The 20,837-nt window shown below is 41.2% G+C and overlaps 1 protein-coding gene across 2 annotated transcripts in view; it reads right to left on the minus strand.

The window, feature by feature from the left end:
• AFF3 (ALF transcription elongation factor 3) overlaps positions 1-20,837 on the minus strand; it is a 326,046-nt gene that overhangs the window by 102,501 nt on the left and 202,708 nt on the right. The window lies entirely within an intron of this gene.

Consider the following 20,837-nt stretch of genomic DNA (forward strand, 5'->3'; position numbering starts at 1 on the left):
AGCACTGCCTATGTGTCAGCCATTGAGGCAGAAATCTTGGGGAATTTAATGTGTCTGAGACAGAGCTGCCACTGCCAAGACTCTGAGCTGAATGCGCAGCATCCGATTTTGTACTCGGCAATTATTTCCTTACAAATGATCTCTTACTGCAAATCTCCAGCAGTACAAGCATCTGTCCTTATGCTGGAGTCATCATGAGGGTGAGTTTACCCCACATTTCAAGGTACACCACAAATGACCCTCAGATTTTGCTGGCCAGTGGTGTCCAGCCAGTGCCTGTTTGGTGATATGGAGGATCTGAGGCATACAGATACTTTTCTCTAGGGTAGCTGATTTTAAATAACTTACTGTCTCTAGACACTGTTCAGCTTCCTGTCTGTCTAATAGGCAAACCTGCTTTTTGTCATGTAAAAAAAATATTTATTGACTCTAACATTATTACAGCTTTAATACTTCCAGTTAATGAGGGGCTGTTGCTAGAATTTCTTTATTATTGTTGTTTTTCATGTACCTTAAGAAACACCATATTCTCATTGTCCTTGAGCTTTTGTCTAGTATCATCCATTCCTTTTATTCATATTCAATATTTTCTTTTTTAGATTGTTATATTGCATGTATAAGTAGTCATATTACGTATATTTTAAATTTCATGCCTATTGCACAAATTGCTTTTTCTTTCTAATTACTACTTTTACCTGACCACTGATGCTGAACCAGCTTTTTGTTGGTTTTTGCCTTGATTGTGGAAATGCAGCCTTTTGCTAACCTAACAAACTCTGCTTTAAAAATTTCATGCTGCCTTGTTTCTAGGCTTTTCTACCCCATCAATTTACAGTCAACAATTTCTCATGCTTTGGGACACCCACCTTTCCTTATTGGGACTGTCCTTTATTTTTCTAGCTTGGACATAATAAAATCATGGTCTGGTTCACAGGCAGCCATGTGCTTCCCATCCACTGACCAGTTTATCTTTATTCAAAGGAGGGGTGAGAATGTCTGGTAAAAAGTCATCAGTGCTAGAAAAGTGCCACAAAGACCATCTACAATATTTACTCCACTTTCAAAGCTGTCTGTGTGGACCTCTGGTAATACCTTCCAAACTAAGACCTCTGCAATCCACCTGATTAATCTGCCTTTCCTTTACAGATTGATGCCAATGGACCACCTTCATCCCCTCTTGTAACTGAAGTCGATATTCAGTTGATATTTTGTCTCTGGGATAAAGAAGTTTGTTGGACATCCTGAGCTGGAATTTTCCATGTCAAGAAAGGCTAGAGGAGGAAAGGAACAATTCCCAAAGGCTCATGGCTGACTGGCTGATACAGAGAGGCTATTGCAGAATATATGAATGGTACAGGAACATATGGGAACTATACCTCCTCCATTCCCTCTGCAGCTCCAGCCAGTAGAAGCACATCTGTGAAAGACACACCAGGACCCCTGAAGTTTTCAGCATTTCCTTTCAAATACTTTGCCTAGCCATTTCCTGGAAAGTCACTAAATGTATTTTACTCAGTCCCGTCTGCAATACTTATAGCTTCATTTAGTTTTAATATAGTTATAAATGGGCTGTAGCGGCCTGCTTTTTTTAATAACTAAGTAAATGAAACCCTGTCTGTAATAATAAATGAACCATCCATCTGGGAGGCCTCCAGTAAAAATTTCAACAGGTATTTATTGCTCCTTTATGTAAACAGTACTCTGGACAATACAAGTGATTATACACTCTGTCAGCCCTGTCAGGAAGGAGACAGTAGAGTTTTGGATGAAGTTCCATAGCATACACACTGAATTTAGCGGTTTATTTGACTAGATGGAGAAAAAAATGATTAAAACAAGAAAATAAACAGACAAGAATTCAGTTGGCTACTGTGAAAGGAAGTATGCCATTTTATTTAAAGATATGGGCTGTGAGGATAATCTATAGAAAATTGACAGGTCTGTAGTGCTACAGACTTCTCACAACTCCAGATGCTACACAGACAGCTCCCTAAACAACCCCACCCCCTCAAAAGTGGAAGGAGTTTCACTGTAAAATCAACATTTTACAGAGACTTTAAAATATATTGTGCCCTTATAGGTTCACATAGTACGGAAGAGCAGTGCCCTGGGAGAATCTCCAACTGAAGTGCAAGAGACTGAAACTCATGCTATCCATCCCTGAGGGTCATCCCTTTCATTCATGGACACTGCTTGCACTCTGGAAAGGGCAAAAGCATGACACTTTTCAAGGAATGAAATTTTAATTTAAAGAAACCTCGCTGTGAAAATCATCTTCATACCGCTGTTATATTCTGGCTCCTAATTACACACCATTACATTCACTATTGTTGGAATAATACAATGTCAGAATAAATTGTCAAATAACTAATTCTAATAACTAATTTCACTGTGTGGCAAGAGGGGGGGGGGGGGGCGGAAAGGAAAGAAACAAAAGGCAGAAAGACCTGAAAGCTCACACATGGCCAAGGTGATGTGCTATCACTCGATGCTGAGGAGTGAGGTGTAGGGAGTTCTGTGCATTAAACATGCAGGGGCCATTGTGACTTTTGTCAAAATTTCCAGCCCTGAGATTTCTGTGGGAATGGGCTTAAACTTCTCCCATGAGCAGATTTCTCAGAGCCTTTCATTTTCAGCCAAGATAGGCACAGGGAAAAATGCATTATTTTTTTCCTTCCAAAGCAGACTGTAAAAGGAAAGCAAAGCCCTCTGCCCAACACCAGGCAGATTCTGCTCCATGGGACAAATGGATTGCTGCTCCTTAGGGGTCCTGCAGCCTGCATGCTCAGCCCAGAGACAGGGAATGCACTGCTCCTGAAGCTGCATCCTCGGCCAGGGTGTTTCCAACAGGGCGTTTCCAACAGGGCTACTAAGCTTATCAAGCTTAGTTTATTAGGAGATTGTGCATTAGTGATAGTGCTCTTTTTATTCCTCTCTGCTTTAATATGTTGGGGAAGAGATAATCCCAACAAGGCAGACATCTCTGACCTGATAGCAGTCCCACCAAAATACAGGAATTCTCAGGTTTGCCTGAGGATGGGCTGAGGGAGGAAGGGAGAGAGGGAAGGAGCTGCTAAGGGAGCTCCAGGACTTGGGGCACAAGTTCTGCAGGGACAGGGAAGGTGGAGGCTGGCACTGGCACCTTGACCATGGCCATGAACTTTGCTGCTGGGGGAACACAACACATGTGCAAGCTGCTGTGGTCAGAGAATTCCTTTGCTTCCCATGGAGCAGCAGTGATGGGATGGGTGCTCATGTAGGCTCCCATCAATTCAAACTGTGCTGTGCAGCTCCTCTGAGGAGGGGGTTTCCCCCAGCTGCCCTGGGGTCTGATGTCACCAAATGCTTCCAGCCTGCTTGTTTCACTTTGAGATAACCCCTTCTAGGATGCAAAACTGGCTATTCCTCTTTCTTAGAAATAATCTCCTTTGGACATAACAACAGCAAAAATAGCCAGCTGAGGGCTGCTCCTCAGTTGAGAAGAGCTTTATTCCCAGCATTCAGATGCACATGCTGTGCAGAAATACACAACCTGCACTCCAATGTATATATATTTAGAAAAAAAAGAAAATAAAAAGTCCTCTTTCTAAAAAACACTCTTTGGAAAAAATTATGAATTTAGCTCTCAAACAGTAAACCACACTATATCTCCTTTCTAATGTCTCTTTTTAAATATACACCAGGGAACAACTCTCATAACTCACTTGAAACACACTATCTTATGAGTTATAGGTCAGTCTTCTATGCTCAGAGTGTGTGTTGCACTTCTACACAACCTTATGAATTTTCCATCCCTCATCATTCATATCATGTCAGAATATCTATTACAAACCCTTGTTTGCAAGAAGGGCTTCTATTTTATCCTTTCCTTTTATCACTGCTCTTAAATTTTCTTCTGGACACCAGCTTGGCATGCTGGCAGTATCATGCTGGCAGTTTCTGAGAAAAAAATCAATCAAAAATCCTATGTCAGGATTGTAAAGAAATTGCAAAGAAATTGTAAAGAATTGAAAAGAAATAGCCTATTTTAACTAATAGGAATAGTGTATAAAAATGAATTAGACACAATTGCATTCTGATTGCCAACTTCTACCACCCAGCAGCAAACCACCACAACCATCACATAAAAAATATTCATTTGGAAGTCTAAATGATGTCTGATAATGCCTTCTGCCATCCTAAAGCTTTGGAAATGTTGAATCATCTCAAGAAAAATGTCAACAATAATTTTTCATGACGGCTCAAGCATGGACAAGACTGACAAGAGTCTTGTGTGAGGGATTCAGAACTGAGGGCAATTTTCTAACACCGTTTAACCATGAGGAACAGTGTGAGGACCAGCCAAAATGCTTGGCAATTGCTAGATTTGAGCAATGCTTTTCCCTAAATAACTAAAGAAGTTTAAATTCTATATAAAATTATAAATTGCAACATTTATGAAATGCTGTGCTTTTGTTTCCTGCTTTCAAAAACATAACTTTGAAATATGTTTGTATCTAGTACTGTAACAAGGCTGCCCAAGCACTGTCAGGAGTAAGGTAACCTAAATGAAATTATCAGTTCTGAATGCAGTTCTTTTACATTTTGCTGAGAAAATTAACAAAACTATTTTTATTTTCAGTTACCCCAGATAATTTTTATTGTATTAAACAAAATATCAATTACCCCTGCTGATTCAGAAGCTAATCTAATTCCATTTGCAAAGTTCTAAACCTAGATTTGTTTTGAGTTTCATATGGGTCCACAATACTTACTGGCTTCTTTCATTTTTCCCCTCTCATTGCCAGTTAATTGAAACTTTCAGGGAAATATTTTTTTCTGTCATCAGTTGTCAGACTGACATTAATAGATGCAAATATCCCCAGCAGTGTTGTGAGCAAGTGTTGCAATGAACCAAGCACACAGAATTTGGATTCTCAGATTGCTACATGACTGAAATGGAAGGATTTGTGTTGCTGGCTTTTTAGTTTTGTTTGTTTATTTTATAGAAACAGATAGGAATAAAGAATACTTGCTTAAATCTACTCTGTTACATATCTGGTTGTTTGGTTTGTATGTTTGTAATTTATGATTATCTGATACTGAGTTCCCAGGAAAAGAATTCTATGTAGGCCCAACAGGATCTACCTATGGATCTACCTTTGAAAAAATGGCTTTAAGTATTATTTAACTTGCTATTACTTGATGTCAGCTTCAGTCCAATCAAAACAATCACTATTATCTCAGAAGTATTTTTGGGTATGAAAATAAAATATGCAGAACTTAATATTGTCAGAGCTGTGAATAATTATCTGTTTGATATTTAAATAAGAATAAACCCTACAGATAATCATATATGAATTTAGTACAACTGCAAATATGGTGTCTATACTGTGCAATATATATTAAAAAAGTCATATATACAAGGAATGACACTTGACTTTTGAAGAATTCAATTTAGTAGTAACATTGTTAATGGTCAAAAGTAGATCTCCTAAACTAAATGTATTGGGTTACTTTTATCATCAGTGTCACTCTAGTAAAACCAGTTTCATCAGCAATTAATTTAGCTCACTGTATTACCTTCAAGGCAAATGATTTTTACTGATAAGAGAAAAAACTTCAGATGTATGTATTATATCAGGCACTTAAATATTTTTAGTGCTGATGACAGCAGAGATGGCTGATAAAAATAAGAAATAAAATAGGCAAAATGCAGGAGACTGACAATAAAGACCTTTGAAATATGTAAATTACTTTCCAGAAGTTCTACAAACCCTTAGATTATCTCCAGCAGAGTGTTTATTAGTCTAAAGAAATCACTGTGTATTTTTCAATGTACTACTGAAAGGTTTTTCTTGTTCCAAAAATGCAGCAACCAGCCCTCATTACATCTTTTTATAAATATCTCAAAAGCTTCAAGTTTATTTGCAATTGAAAAGAGTTCCAAAGAAGAACAGAGAGTAAAAAAAGGAATTCTGTCAGAATTTTCTTATTGATACTTTCTCTCACTCTTCCATCTAGCTGAACACACTTGCTCTTCTCATTACCAGGACCATTACCTAGTATGAAACAGGATCCATCCTATCAAGACCAATTTGCTGGGCTTCATCCTATTGCACTGTTCTCTAGTGAGAGATCTCTGCATAGGTACATTTCCCAACACCTTAAGAAATCAAAAGTGAGCAAACCCACGATAATTCTCATTCAGTCAGAAAGAGGAAATAGAGGCAAAGAGATTCACTGCTTTTACACAAAGTCATTGTTCAGCCAGAACAGAAACTCCAGGTCCTGCTGGGATGGGCACTGCCTCAGATGTGCCTGTGACCCAACATCTCACGCTGTTCACTCTCCACTTCATCTTTGAGCCTGCACTAGGAGGAGATTTTAAGTGAAAGAAAGCAAAGCCAAGGTGGGGAGGTGAAGAGGTGCTGAAACTGTATCTGCCTCCACATAACAATCTCTCTTCTATCAGAGCACTGGAACAGAGCTACTGGAACAGAATATGTCAACATATTCTCTGGCAAACAGGCATTCCTACCTGAGACAGAGCAAGAGGGTTTTATGTAAAGAATGCATTTATTCATCTGCAGAATGTTGCAAATAGAAAACAAAATTGGACTGGACGATTTCAATTTCTTCCAGAAAAACCCATAACATTTGACCTATTTTAGTATTCTAAATCAAAATTTGATTATTTTAAGCTACATGTGAGAGATCATTCATTCCTTACAAGCATTTGTTATATTGCTTGTTTAGATTAGGATTAAATATTTTATCACGCTGGGACTGTTAACTCTTGATGTTCTTTACTGCTACACTCATGCAGTTATTAACTCCTAAATGTCTTTGGTTTGGGCTGTAGTTGCTTCTTCCAGTAGTTTTTGTGAGATCTGAAATGCACTCAGAAGTGGACTTTAAATACTTGTTTTTTGGTGGAGTTTTCCCCCATCCTTGTAATAGCTATGACAATTGGCCCGCTAATTATTATGATGTGATATGAAAAATCCATTTCAGCAGAAAGGAGCAGCAGATAGGTGCCTCCTGCAGCCCTGCCTGGGACCACTGGGGCTGTGTGGGATGTCACTGCAGCTGGGGTGATGGCCCCTGACTGCCTGGCTGATGGGGACAGCTCTGCTGCTGGTGGTGCCTCAGGTTTCAACTTTTGTATTTTTCAGATTCTGTACTGCTTTAGTGTGAACTTCTGAGCTTCATATTAGGGGATAGTAAACTCTCTTCACAGAGTAGGTAGACAAAAGAATTCCTTTTCTAGCTGGGGACCAAGGACAAATGATCCAAATCTCAGGCCCAAGAGCATAAACAATGGTGGACTGAAGAGAGGAAAACAAGAAGGATAGGACTTCATAAGCTAAAGCTGTAATTGGACTATTAACTCCAATATGCAAATGGACCAGAATTTATAAAAGTGTGGAACACCTGTGCCTGGTTGTCCATTTTGTGACCATTTTGGATTCATCTTGGGTGTAGCCCTGGCTGGGATCTTGTGCTTCCCAAGGTGTATCCATTGAGGCTTTCTAATAAATACCTGCTTTATTGTTTAACTCTGTCTGACCTCTGCTCTGGGTCAGCCTCCATAAGGCAGGACCAGCATGGCTTTCTGTGGGGCCTGGCTCTGTCCCAGCCCAGCACTGCCACGGCAGTGACCCTGCAGGCAGGCAAGCACACCAAAATCAGCCAAACACAGTGCCAAACTCAGGGTGTCCTTTGTCACAGTGAGAAGGAGAGGCTGCAAATGAGCTTGGAAGGATGGCCATGCCCTCTGGGGTGCTCTGGGAATGAGGGGAAGTGGTGCCCATAGCCTGCAGCACCTTCCCATGCACAGGTCTTGGGGCTTCTTCTGATGCAGCTGAAACACCAAGTATGGAGACTTTGTCCCACAACCCCAGCTCTGAGCCTGCAAAGGGTGAAATGGAGACATGGGAGGAGCCCTTCCCCAGCTGCTTGTGGCTCTGGGTCAGTCCCTGAGGAGTTCTGGGATGGCACTCAGGGCTGGACCTAGGGACACTGTCACACACACCCCAAGAAACCACACCAGGGGCTTAAAAATGTTGAAGACCTGGGCAAAAGCACACAGAACTGAGTGTTTAGCTATTTACCAACAAACAAGGATATTTGGGACTGAAATCCAGGCCACAGCCCCATTTTGGGGGTTCAGGCACAACATGAGCCTTCTGCATCTTTGTTCTGACACCATCCTGAGGTGTGAGTGTCCTCTGACACCCACTGCAGGAGGAGGGCAGGGGGCAGGCACTGGCACACCCTGCAGGGCATCACTCCTGGGCACTAAGGCCGCACCAGCCCTGCTCTCCCTCCTCTGAGGACACTGAGCTTTGTGGTTTTAGCTGGAGCATCTTCAGTGCTCCTCAAAGATGGTGATGCTGCTGTATCACATTGCCCCCCTGGACAGGCAATGAATGGCAGCTGTATAATGTATGGTGAGCATCAGATCACCAACCTCAAAGAGATTTAGGGAAAAAAATAATAATACACACTGAAAAATAAATAGATGCAGACTAGGACATAGAAATATTTTCCATAGAATGCTGATTAATGTTGCATCAAATCACAATAATATAGCTCCCAAGGCTCATTTTCCTATTTGTAAAAGGGTAATAATGATTAGCTTTACCAATGTTTGTAGCAGGCTTTGAGAGGGGTTGTGTGTTCAAAAGAAATATTAATGACCTGAAGAGGTCATTGGTTTAGGGATATTCTCTTGGACTGGCACCAAATCTCCTCTGACTCTACCTAACAAATCATACAGCAAAGAGTGGACTTTCATCTGCACTAGCTTCAGGCATATTTTAAATTACTTAAATGAGTGTAATTGCAAAATAATTTTATTCCACTGTTTTATAGCAGTTTTCCTGTTCTGCCAAAGGCAAAACTGGCAAGCCCTTGAAGGACAGGAGGCTGCTGAGAGGATCATATTTTGTCAGGACTTCTGAGCCCAGAGGACTCACCTCATCTCAGCTAACATCCCATCACACAGGACCAGCACCCTGAGCCCCACCACCGGGCAGGGCACCCCTGATTTACACCACTGGCACTTGGTCTGAGCACCTGATCAGGTGCTAACTCTAACAGGTCTGTGTGACTTGATTGTAGTCCTAGAGGTAATTTCCTACACCTTATTACCACATAATAATGGCCTCTTAACAACCAGACTAATCAAGAATTAATGAGGCACTAAAACACTTTAAGGAACAATGAAGGATTTAAAAAATTTCTCTTATGTGTTTTATTTAAAAAGCAATTAATTTAATAGTTACTGCCCTTACTTTGGAGTCATATAAAAAGTCTTGGTGCTTATCAAATGTATCAGTTGAAAGGTTTTATTCATTTATCAGTTATTTACTTATGTGTGGCTGCACATAACCTCAAGAGAGTAGAACCAGATTTGGGCCCTGTCTGCCTCTCTCATGGAATTCCATTTCTCTGCTCAGGCACTTCCCTGCTCTCACATGGTGAAGTACAACACCAAAACCAGAACAAAGTCAGCACAAATTCACACTACTGCCAAAAATGGATTTTTTTTTTCTTATCTCTGGAAACTAGAGTATCAGGGATTGTTTTATTTTGTTTTCTTTTGGTGATGGGGTTTTGTGGGTTTTTTTGTTTATTTGTTTTTTGGTCTTTTTTTTTTGTTGTTGTTGTTTTGTTTTATTGGGGTTTGTTTTGGGGTTTTTTTTGTTGTTGTTTTTTGTTTTTTGTTTTTTTGTTTTGTTTTTGGGAAGAGAGGGTGCACTTCAATGGGGAGCCATCCTTGACAGAGGTTTTTGAGAAACGGACTGAAATAAATAGTGGGAAAAAAAAGTAGGGATAATTTATTCTGCTAAAGGATTTAATATCAGTGACTCCATGCTGAATTAAAGACCAAAAATATGTGCCTTTACCATTAGCCTGGAAGGGATAATCAAAACAAAAACATGTTCAAATTTGACTTATTTTTTAAAACTTCCTTCTGTGGTGTAAGGATGGGGAATATATCCTAGTTTGCTGAGAAAATCCCCAAATAGATCATTCTGTGACAGATAACAGTTATGGTTATTAATTCCACTGCTGACATTGAAATTACACTGATTCCCAACATAATGGATAAGTAAATAGCACATCAGAAATTCTCAGATGCTTCCACACTTCCTATGCAATCAAAAAAAGAGAACTCCCTCATTAAATAATACACTGTCAGAAAAGGCAATTTGATTAAATAAACCTATCTGTCAATCATGCCTAAAGTTATAAAAGGAAAACATTTTGTAGCTAAGTAAAACTTTTCTCCATATTAATCTCTCTCTCTCTCTCTGTCTCTCTCTTTATTTTCTTTTCCTTGTGTGATTCTTAAAAGAGAAGTAATGAAAAACTATGTGCCCTGAAGGAAGATTGCGGCAATACCTAGCACCTGACAAAAGAGTTAGAAGTTAGTCTTTACCATTAAACAGAGATGACACGATGGAAAAATCATGAGAGAAAGGAGGCAAATGATGATATGCACTAATCCAGAAATCTGAGCTACTGTGGGTGTATTTTTTGTATCTCTTGCTATATACATCTCTCTATTTCTTTTCTGTTTTTCAGGAGACATGGAGACATGTTTTGTAAAAAAGAAATAGAAAATGGGAGGGCTCACACAGGTGAAAAACAGTAAGAAATGAGGCTGCAGTTGATGAATCCTGACAAAACCAGGAATTCAATGGTAGGAAAACAACATAAAGGTTGAGGCAAGGAAGAAAATGAAGGGAAAAAAGGAGAAGGGGTGGATGGTAAAGGATGGACAGCAAGTGACAAGGCAGGGAAAGAGAAATCAGAAATCATAGTGTGCATTGGGCCTAAGGTGCCCAAGGATACCTGGAGAATAGGAAGGGTTTTGGCGCTGCTCCCTGGATTTGTTCTACTGGGTTCCCCTCTGCCCATTCACAGTGCCACACTACCAAAGCATCAAACACTACACCAAAGCAGCAGCAAACGAGGCCACACATTACCCAGCTGCATTACAACAACAGTGGGGTTAATTTTTCATGCTACCTAATTTCATCAACACTCTGGGCTGGGGAGAGGGGAAGAGTTGTGTAACATGGTGTGATGGGTGGAAAGTCTCTGAACGTCACTGGGTCTGGCAGCCAAAGATGGAAACGGGGTCTGGCAGCTTCCTCTCCTTGGCTTTGGGAGGCAGCAGCTTCTTAGGACATCAAATACTTAATTAACTGAGCTGCAGAATTGTAGGATAAGATTCATACAGGTCCTTCTCTGACGGGAGAGTGTCAGCCTGGACCGTGCTGTTCTTGGTGAGTCCTTAAAGCTAATGCAATTCATACAGAATACATTCTTTGAAAATAACCAGAGATTTATTTGAATAAAAAATCTGAGTGGATGACAAGAACATGCAAAGAAATAAAATGAGATTTTAATTTCTCTCAAGTAGAAAAACATAAGCGGCTTGAGCAGGAGGTATTTGCTTTGCAGCTAGGCACCCGAGCTTTTATGTTCTTCAGTGCACAGAAAGAGTTCTTCTCATACTGAATTCATAGCTCTGCAATGTCATTGAGCCAAATGAGATCATGCTAAAGAGATACTTGGCCATTTCTGTTAGATAAAGATAAATCAAAATAATTTTAAAAGGAGCGCTGTTGCTTTATATAATCTTTTCACAAGGCCTGGAGATGATGGTTATTAAGTAATCCACCTACTTTTGTCTGAGGGAAATATATACAAATTTGTAATAATATCAGTATTATAGGTCCTTCTACAAATCCTACTTTTAGCATTTGAGCTTTGTGCCCACCTCTCACTGTTTATGCGTTATGTATGTCTTTATACTTGTTTAGTCTTATGTGTTGCATATAGTAATGGAAACCCCTAAAATCCTGGATGACAAGTCTTCTGCTACCATACCTCTGATCTTCCCCCTTCTCTCTTTATTCCAATGTCTCCCAGGCTTCAGAGCTGGCAATTTGGTCCCTGGCTCCTGCCTGCCCAGCATCAGTCACAGGATGCTGCTGTGGGTGCAGCAGGGCTCCTCACAAGAGCTTGCCTGCTGAAGAGTGGCATCACCCACTCCTAGACACTAATGAAATACATGCAGAAGGCTCAGGGAGAGGTTTCCTGCTCCTGAATACAAAGCCTGCAAGAGTACAACTCTTCAGGAGGGGACAGGGCATCTGTCCTAAGCTGGCCGTGTGTTTCCTGGCTCCTGGACCCCTCGCACACCGGAGCCGTGCTGGGACAGTCGAGCTGTTGGACAACGCTCAGGGTGCTGATGGCAGCTGGGAGGGATGGGCAGGAGAAGCAGACCTCCCCTCTGACAAACACGGGAACTTCTTTTTCCCCCCTGCTCATCCCATGTGCAGTCACTTTGTAGCAAACCCTTTTTTTTCTACACATGCCAGTCATCCTGCTCTACTGAGGCTGCTCTCAGTAAAGCCTGCTGCTCTCAGGGAAATGCTTTTTAACTGAACTGGAGATGGGCAGCACAGCACAAGCACAAATCTAGGTACTCACAGGAATTCTTGATCTTTCAAACAATACTGAAAGAAGTCCTGCTAAAAGGCATCATGCCTGTCTATAATTATTTATAAGATCAAAATCTTCCCATGTGACGGAGGAAATCCCAAATTTTTTTTAGCAGTTTGTGGCAAAAGGCTTCATTGTTTTTCCATAGAAGTGTATTGAAATTGCTGTTGCTTACAGTTATTAAAAGTATTAAAGTTTGTGCCTCATATCACATTTTTTTTATGTTATAAGGAAAACATGAATTTTACATGAGCAGGGATCTGAATTTTTTCTTAAGACCAAAAGTTAAAACCAGTATAGACCAGAGTAATGACAAATTGGTTTTGAGGGTATATTCTGTGGTGTTCTGGGGTTCCCAGCCCCAGACCCTTTCCTTGCTCTTTGCTGTATTTGGCCTTCATCGGAACTACATCAAGACAGGTCACACATCTGGGTGCCTGCCTCATCTCTCTGGGGGACTTCAGAACAGAAGGCCCCCTCTATGCCCACTTAAATGCCACAAAAATTGGTCATCAAGCCAGGGACAAAAGGGTGATTTGCTCATTCTTTGTCTGTATTGTGCTGTTAAATACTTCAAAGATATTATATGTGCTGATTTGTCTGCTTTGCTGACGGTGAATGTACAGGATTTTTACCCATAACTGCAGTAAATTCTAATACAATTAAATATACAGTAAGTTCACATGATTATCAAGTAACAGATCAGCTCTGTTTTAATTCAGTATACCTGATTTATCACATCTCCTGGAGTGTGTCTCTGAAGAAATATGTCGAGAGACTCCTTCTCTCTACCGACAATTGCTTACAGTTTACACCATGAAAGGGGGAATCAGCACAAATGAATCCTGACAAAATATCTTACAAAACTAATAAAAATCAGAACGCAGAAATGCCGGCTGTAATTGCACTATTTTGCCATAAAAGGTCTGTGGGCCAATCAAACCATGTGGTTGTTTTTTTTTTCCTTTGGAAAAACTTAGCTTTTATCTTTGTAAGTCGGTGGTACAGTTGCCCTGATTTTGGAATGATCAGTAAGTATAATCCTTTTGAATCTCAGGAACAATATACCTCATCCAAACCTTTGTCCTGATTCATCTCCAGCTTTGATAGCTTCAGTGTGTCACCCTGCTCGCTTGTCAAATCTATCATCAGTTCTAAAACTGCCGATAAATATATTCCACATCTCTTTTGGGAGATGAGGCTTGTCTGCATGCTAAACAAAGAACAGAATGCACAAAGCCAAGATACACGCTGAGATATAATATTCTCCCTCTTAAAATACCACAGGTGAAATGATAATGTGGAAATATTCTTACCCTGAGGAAGGCAGACTCCAGTTGTAGCTTAGCAAATCAAAGACCAGAAAACTTGCTTGCAATAACATCCTAACAAATCCAAAGGGTTATTTTTTTCCAGTTAAAAAATATCCACACTCTGACTTTTAATCCAAATCCAAAGATTAAGGCAGAAGAACTTCAATAATTTGTTTAGTTAGGTATGAAAAGTAATTTGTCATGAAACTGCTAGCCTGCTACTATAAAGGTTTAAAAAAATCATAGCTATTCATGGCTGAACAGTCAGACTTTTCCGCACAGGAAAATTCATCATTTCAGGTTTCAGTATCTTTTTGTATTTTGCATGGCAAATAAAAAGTTGTCCACCAAGCTTGAAATGTCTCTTTTTTCGAGTTGGTCACTCTGTGGGAGAAACAGGCGCTTCTTCAGATTCCTTTAATTTGTTCTTCATAGTCATAAAATAAGTTAATTGCAAAATGAGGGAGCTTCTCATTCAGAATCTCACTTTCTTGTTACTAAAAAATTATATCTGTCTACCAATAAAGTATAAAACTAAGGCACTTCAGATACCAAAATCTTTCCATTCCTGGACGAGCTTTAGTGTTCAAATGTTAATAGGATGCCTGCATTTAGGGGGAAAAAAACCCCCTAAAAATCTTGGCCTGTATTCAGGCTCAAGAGTCTGTGAAACAGACTTTTTCCATACTATGACCTCAGTCTTAGGATTTCTCTTTTGCAAAATGTTAGTTATTTTTCTTGGCAGGTGGCCAGAACCCTGTATCTCTCTTTCCTCCCCTCTCACCCTCCTCCTCTCCCCACCCTCTGGGCGCACACACACCTCTCCTCTTCCCATCACCCACAATTCAGCCCTGAGATTGGCTAACCCCCCCATCTTTGGCTGACATGGTGTGGAGAAAACAATCAGGTTATGACATCCTGGAAGTCTGGAAGTACTGAACATCCCCAATCATTCTTTTCTTCCTTTGGACCCATTTTGTTTTGTTTCCCTGCCCCAAAGCCCTGGGCAAAGCCAGCAGCCCCCACACACAGCAGTGCGGGTGCCCCCGCCAAGCATCAGCTACGGCGGGTTTCAAGTTGCAGCAGCTTTCGCCCAGGGTAGAGAATTTCCAAAATGTGTTACCCTGGCAACCAGGAATTTTAGCCCAGCAAAAACCAGCACCACGCACACCGCGACTCCAGCGTGCGAGACGCCGAGCTTCCATTTGTCATTTTCTTCAGAGAGAAAATACAGCGTGGGGTCGGTGGTGTCGTGTCTGCCTTCTTGGAGGCATTGCCAGTGAAACAGGCTTCTTCCCAGCTACCTGCACCTCCTGATTGTCCTGGCAACCCCTCTTTAGCCACTGCATTCTGAGCTAATACACAGCTCATACAAAATTCCTAATTAGTCTCTTACAATTGACAAAGTCCAAGGAAAACAGTCCCTAAGAGAAAAATATGCTCTCAGTATAATACAGGAAAACATTTCCTCAAGCATGATGATATTTTGTCCAGTTAAGTTGGTCAGCTTCACTCTAAATGGCATTTAATGAACACTGGTGATACAGAAACATTTTTTGACTTGGTATAAAATTAGAAATTATGCCCTGCATAATATTAAGTTTTCCAATGGGACAAAAGCTGCTGTTTTGGAGTGAAGGTTTCTCTTGCATAAAAACACTTTCCCCTTCAGCTTTGAGCCAAGGGTGGCATCAAAATGAGGGCAGCTTCCTGCAACTAATTATTTTTCCCTACCGTGTGAGGAGTACAGGTAGATAGTAAAGGTGAAGGTGCTGCATAAGAGGGTCTGTATCAAGGCTACTTTATAAATAAAACTCTGCATTGAGCCATAAGGGTGGTTAGTGCAAGCTATTTGTTATACCTGGTGGAAGAGAGGGATAGCATTTAAAAATAGGACAGTGAAAGCCCTATCTCACCCCATCTAAGTCAAACAAAACTTCCCCAGACCTCAGTAGTACTTTTATTTAGCATTCACCTATGCCCATTTTTGTTGAGATCTCAAATAATGCTTTTTTGGTCTGACTCGAAATCAACAGAAGCTCAATTTTATCCCAGGAAAACCACAGCTGCAATTAAGGTCAGATTGGGTTTCCATATGTTTTCTTTCTGAACCCAACAAATCAGGTCCAACTCATCTTCTTTCAGGGAGATCATATTTTTGAGATCTTTTTATGACTTTAGGTGCTATTTAAAGATTATTTTTACTTGTATCACTTTGACTACTGTGTGTCTATATTTTTTACATGGCAAAAAGATGACCAATAATACAAATTTATTCTTTCTCCTTAACTTTGTAGACCTTAAAGACAGATTCAGTCAAGATGTGTGCGAGCAAATGTCTTCCAAAAAAATGTCTTTAGAGCATTTGAAGAAAATAGACTTCTTGGTGTCAACTTACAATAGGGGTTTTTTGTGAACTATCGGCAGCATTGTGCTCTGTAAACTCAAAAAATCTGTGCTCAGAAAAGGTTAGGAATTGGCAGGAAAGGTTCACATCAGCATTGTGACAATACCACAGCGACTCTGATGCATCCCACAGGTGAAATCACTTCATTTTTGGAGGTGGGAAGTTATGGTAGAATTGCATTTTAACAGTGTATATTTAACACACAGAGAAACACTCGGTACATGGACTAAGGGTAATATTTCAGGGAAGAGAGCAGAAAAGAGGAACTTTTTCATGGAAATTTGAGAGCTGAGGAGGGGGTTTTAAAATTTTAGCTGCCCTTGCTTGACTGGCTGAGCAGAGTGAGAATCTGGCTGTGTTATGGGTTAGCTCTGCAAGCTGAGGCTCAAGTAAACAGGTGGAATAGTGCAATGAAACCAGCCTTCTTCTTCTGCCAGAGACTTAGTTCATGGATAAACACCAGACTTTCACTTCTGCAGTTTTAAAGACCTCCATCACTCTGAAAAACACTGCCTTCATTCATCATAGTGAGGGGTTGTTTTCTTTTTTTTTTTTTTTCATGGACTGCATGACTTCTCTCAGAAACATCACAGGTATACATTAAAAACCATCGACATATTGAAGGTTTTAGAAACAAAAAACCCCAAAAATTATCATAAAGGGTGCTATTTCATATTGGCTACCATCCTTTGGAAGTTGTGCTTCTCAGCAAAGCAGGGGCATTGGTGGCTCATAAGCAGACTGATGTGCCCCAGGACAGCCCTGGATAGAGCCCGTGGAGTTACTAAAAGAGTTTTCACCAAATCACTGGCTGATGTGTCTGCTGCAGATGTCCTTGCCATCTAAAATGCCCACAAGCTGAGCTGTGAGAGATTAGAAAGTTGCCCCAGTATCTTAATCAGAAAGCTGAAAAGTGGATTATGTCCCATAGAAGTGTGTGCAGCCCTTTTTTTTGGAACCAGCTTCCTCACTAGCATGGATTTCACCCCTTCCATTGTCCTCCAGGCCCATCTGTTAGCTATTTTCTGGTTCAATTGACTTGATCCATCATGATTCTTTTGGCAAACAAAGAGAAGGATATTGAAGATGTACCGCTGGAGGGTTTTTTCCTCCACCGTTTGCATGTTTGTCCCTTCTCTATTTGCCATCTCTCCCTCCACTTCAGCAAGACTAAAGCCAAAGTCTTCTAATTTAAACTGTTGACCCTTGTCCCAAGACTGAAACTCTGGGGAGAGGATGGGAGAATAGTGATGGGGCAGGAGCTGCCACTGATCACCAGGTCTGCAGGCACCTGGGAAAGGTGGCAGCTTCTGCTCTCCCTTTCTCCCTACATGTGGCACTCCTCAGGATATTTACCATTTAGTACCAAAGTCTGTCTTTGAAAACTTCAACTACTACCCATTTCCTTTACTGTTCTGGGTGAGTAATCCTCAGCTTTTTTTACAGGACATTAGATTTTTCAACACTTTGTACAAATATTAATGGGATAGTCTTCAGGGTGGTCTAATTATTTTAGCTGGGGAAAAGCCCAAGGTTAACTTAAAAATAACTTGCGCCAGGGCTTTCAGTGAAGTGAGGTGGGATTAAGGCTACTCTTCCAGCTCCCAATGTCCCATTAGTTTGCAGTTGTTGCCTGAGAGACTTGAGGTCAAGACCCCACGTCAGCCAGATGTGAGAGGACAAGCTCTCTGAGGGCTAAGGGCTGGATGCTGAGCTGGCAGCACCTGCTCAAACTGATCGCCTGTGTTTGAGACTGGCTCTCTCTGTTCTCTGCAGGCACCTTGTAAGCCCTCTGCCTCAGTCTTCCCATTGCAGAAGGGGGAAGCCAGCAGGTGATTTCAGCTGTTGAAGCCACTCTGAAGATAGAAGGGGCAAGACAAGAAAGGAAGAAAGATGCTCTGCGACATGAGATGCTCGTGCCAATATAAACGTGTCACATTAAGCAAGAACAGCAGTGATGTTGCTCCAACACGATGTTTCTTTCCTGAAGGAGATTCAGGGTGGTGAGAATGATGAGCAGGTGTTGGATGGGCAAGAAACTGTAGACTAATGTCTGCAAATGGGCAGCTTAGAAGCTGCTGACTTTAGCGCTGTTAATGAAGATTCCTCTGAGGAAACCATTCTGCATGTGATGTTGGGGACCAGTACATGGAGGGAACAGAGCCAACATCTATTTCTGCCTGGCAAAAGCAAACAAGCCAACACACACACACACACACACACACACACACTGTGATCCCTGTGATTCTCAGAGAGTATTCGCAAAGGACAAAACCTGCACAACTGCCATAAATTATAAAAGCCTCCCTCAATCTTAGTTAATTCTCTTGTAAAAAGGGAGGGAAAAATCTGGAGCAGCTCAGCATGAAAACAATTGTGGGAGGGTTAATAAAGAGACAGCACTGAGGTATCTGGTTTCTAGCCCTGATATCATTAAGTAAGTGCACTAGAAATGTCGAGGTAAATGCATAGCAGTGAATCACAGTCAGGCATGATTAACCTTGGGTAGTCTGAACTGGAAATCATTTACAAACACAAAGGTACTGAAGAACATTGCAACAGACAGTACATCGAAAGTCATTCCAAGAGCAGTAGTCACGCTGGGCACTTTGTATATTTGTGCTATTTTTTAATTATTGTCATATTTTGCACGTGGGAAGATGGAAGATCCCAGATCTCCAGCTCAGGGAGGCATTTCTGTGGCCCTGCAAGGTCCTCTGAAACATGTGCACTGGTTGGAATCACTTTGCCTTTCACAGAAGTGTTGTAAAATTTAAAGTTTTAATTACAACTATTTGAGGCTTACTGAAAGGACACACAGATCTGTCAAAAAAAGACTAAAATCATGTAACTGCAAATATCAAAGAACCAAAGACCACTCTTCCTTCATCCATGCCCATGTCTTAATGCAGCTCTCCAGATTCTGGTGGTAAAAACAGGGGGAGGCAAAGAATTTTAATAAAAATCAGATGTTTTAAACAAAATTTGTGAAAGTTTTCTGACCCTTGAAAATTGACCCTCTGATCACGAAACCAAAAGAACAAAACATCACTAGATATTTCTGATCAGTCCTAAAAGTTTGGAAATGCTCAGCAAAGCTATAACCATATGACCCACGGAGAGCTATATATATTGAGTACAATGACAACAAAACCCCTTCAAATACAGAATGCTCATGGCTTTAAAAGCATTCAATTACAAGGAACATGAATCAACTGGGGAAGACTCCAGACAGCTTAACACTTCTGTATTGTTTGCACCTTTTATTGCTATTCTTTAGTGCCAGCTCAGGTGATTATTGGGAATGCCAAGGCAGTGAAAGCCATAGGAATATTGTGCAAAACGATACAGCTCTGCTTAGATTTCCTTCCCACTTTTACATCAGTCTTATTTTCCTAGATCCATCTCTGTTATCCTTAGGATTGCAATAACTGCCCTTATTCATTTGCCTCATTAGGATGCTGCATCAATTAATATGCATCATCTAATGTCTACTATTTTTTTAATGTTTAATATTATTATCAGTGGAGAGCTATGTCATAATGAGTCTGTCTAGGGAGTTAGACACATAGGAAAAGCCCCTGTGCTTAATGCTGTTCCAAATGATTCCTGTACCCAAAGCCTCTGAACAGAGCATGATGCACTCTCAGTTTGTGTACTCTGGGAGGTTACAGACAGCACCTCTGCTCCTGGGGCTCCAGGTCTCAGGGTTATGTTTGTTTTTGAGGACCTGGAACCCAGTGGCAAGGCATGTGGGTTATCTTGAGGGGAGATGTCATGTTAATGCTTGGTTCACAAACGCCTCACTGCCTGATTCAGGAGGGTAATCAACCTGTCCTTTGAAGCTGCATAAATAATGTTTGGATGGAGGCAGTATATCTGCGCCGGGGATGAATTAACTGCCACTGAATCACATAAGCTTGGCTAGAGTGTGAGGCTTGTAACATGCCTGAGGAAAATAAAAAATACATTTTCAAGAAAAAAACATTAATGTAATCCTCCCTATCTTTTCTGTAGTTTTCCTCTAGGCAAACATGACTTTGGGGGAGGTTTTTTGTTGCTGTTTGTTCCTGTTTGACAGGGAAACGCTGATTCACGGCGAGGTGCATCCACAGTTTCTCCATGTCAGCCCTGAATGTGCCATCTCTCTCCTACATCAGTGTTGCTCCTTTTTAGCACCCCTGCCAGGAGTTGCCAGCTGGGCTCCTTTGACACTCTGAGAGGAGTGATACCTTGCAAGAGGGTACAGCCTTTTTACCCACAGGGACCCCTGGCAGCATTCCTGCCCCTTGCGCAGCCCGAGGCTTCCAGCTGGGCACTGCTGGAGCTCTTGCCCAGGCATGGTCTTCTCCAGGTGTATCAGGGCAGAGAGCACCCATCTGCAGAGAGACCAGGCTCACAGGCCCATGTGCAGGTGTGCACCACAGCTTCTCCTGGCTGTGCACCGTGTGCGCAGGAGCGAGTTGCTGCAGCCCCAAAAGAGCAGAGGAGTTCTGTGTTTGTGACTGCCTGAGACACCAGGGATAAAAAGCTGTCCTAGAAGGTGGTGGAAAAGAGAAGAAGCCCAGGGTAGCATAAAGAGAACCGGGGCATCAGTGTGTGCCTAC

The sequence above is a fragment of the Melospiza melodia genome, chromosome 2 (assembly GCF_035770615.1).
Source record: "Melospiza melodia melodia isolate bMelMel2 chromosome 2, bMelMel2.pri, whole genome shotgun sequence".
Taxonomy (NCBI): Eukaryota; Metazoa; Chordata; class Aves; order Passeriformes; family Passerellidae; genus Melospiza; species Melospiza melodia.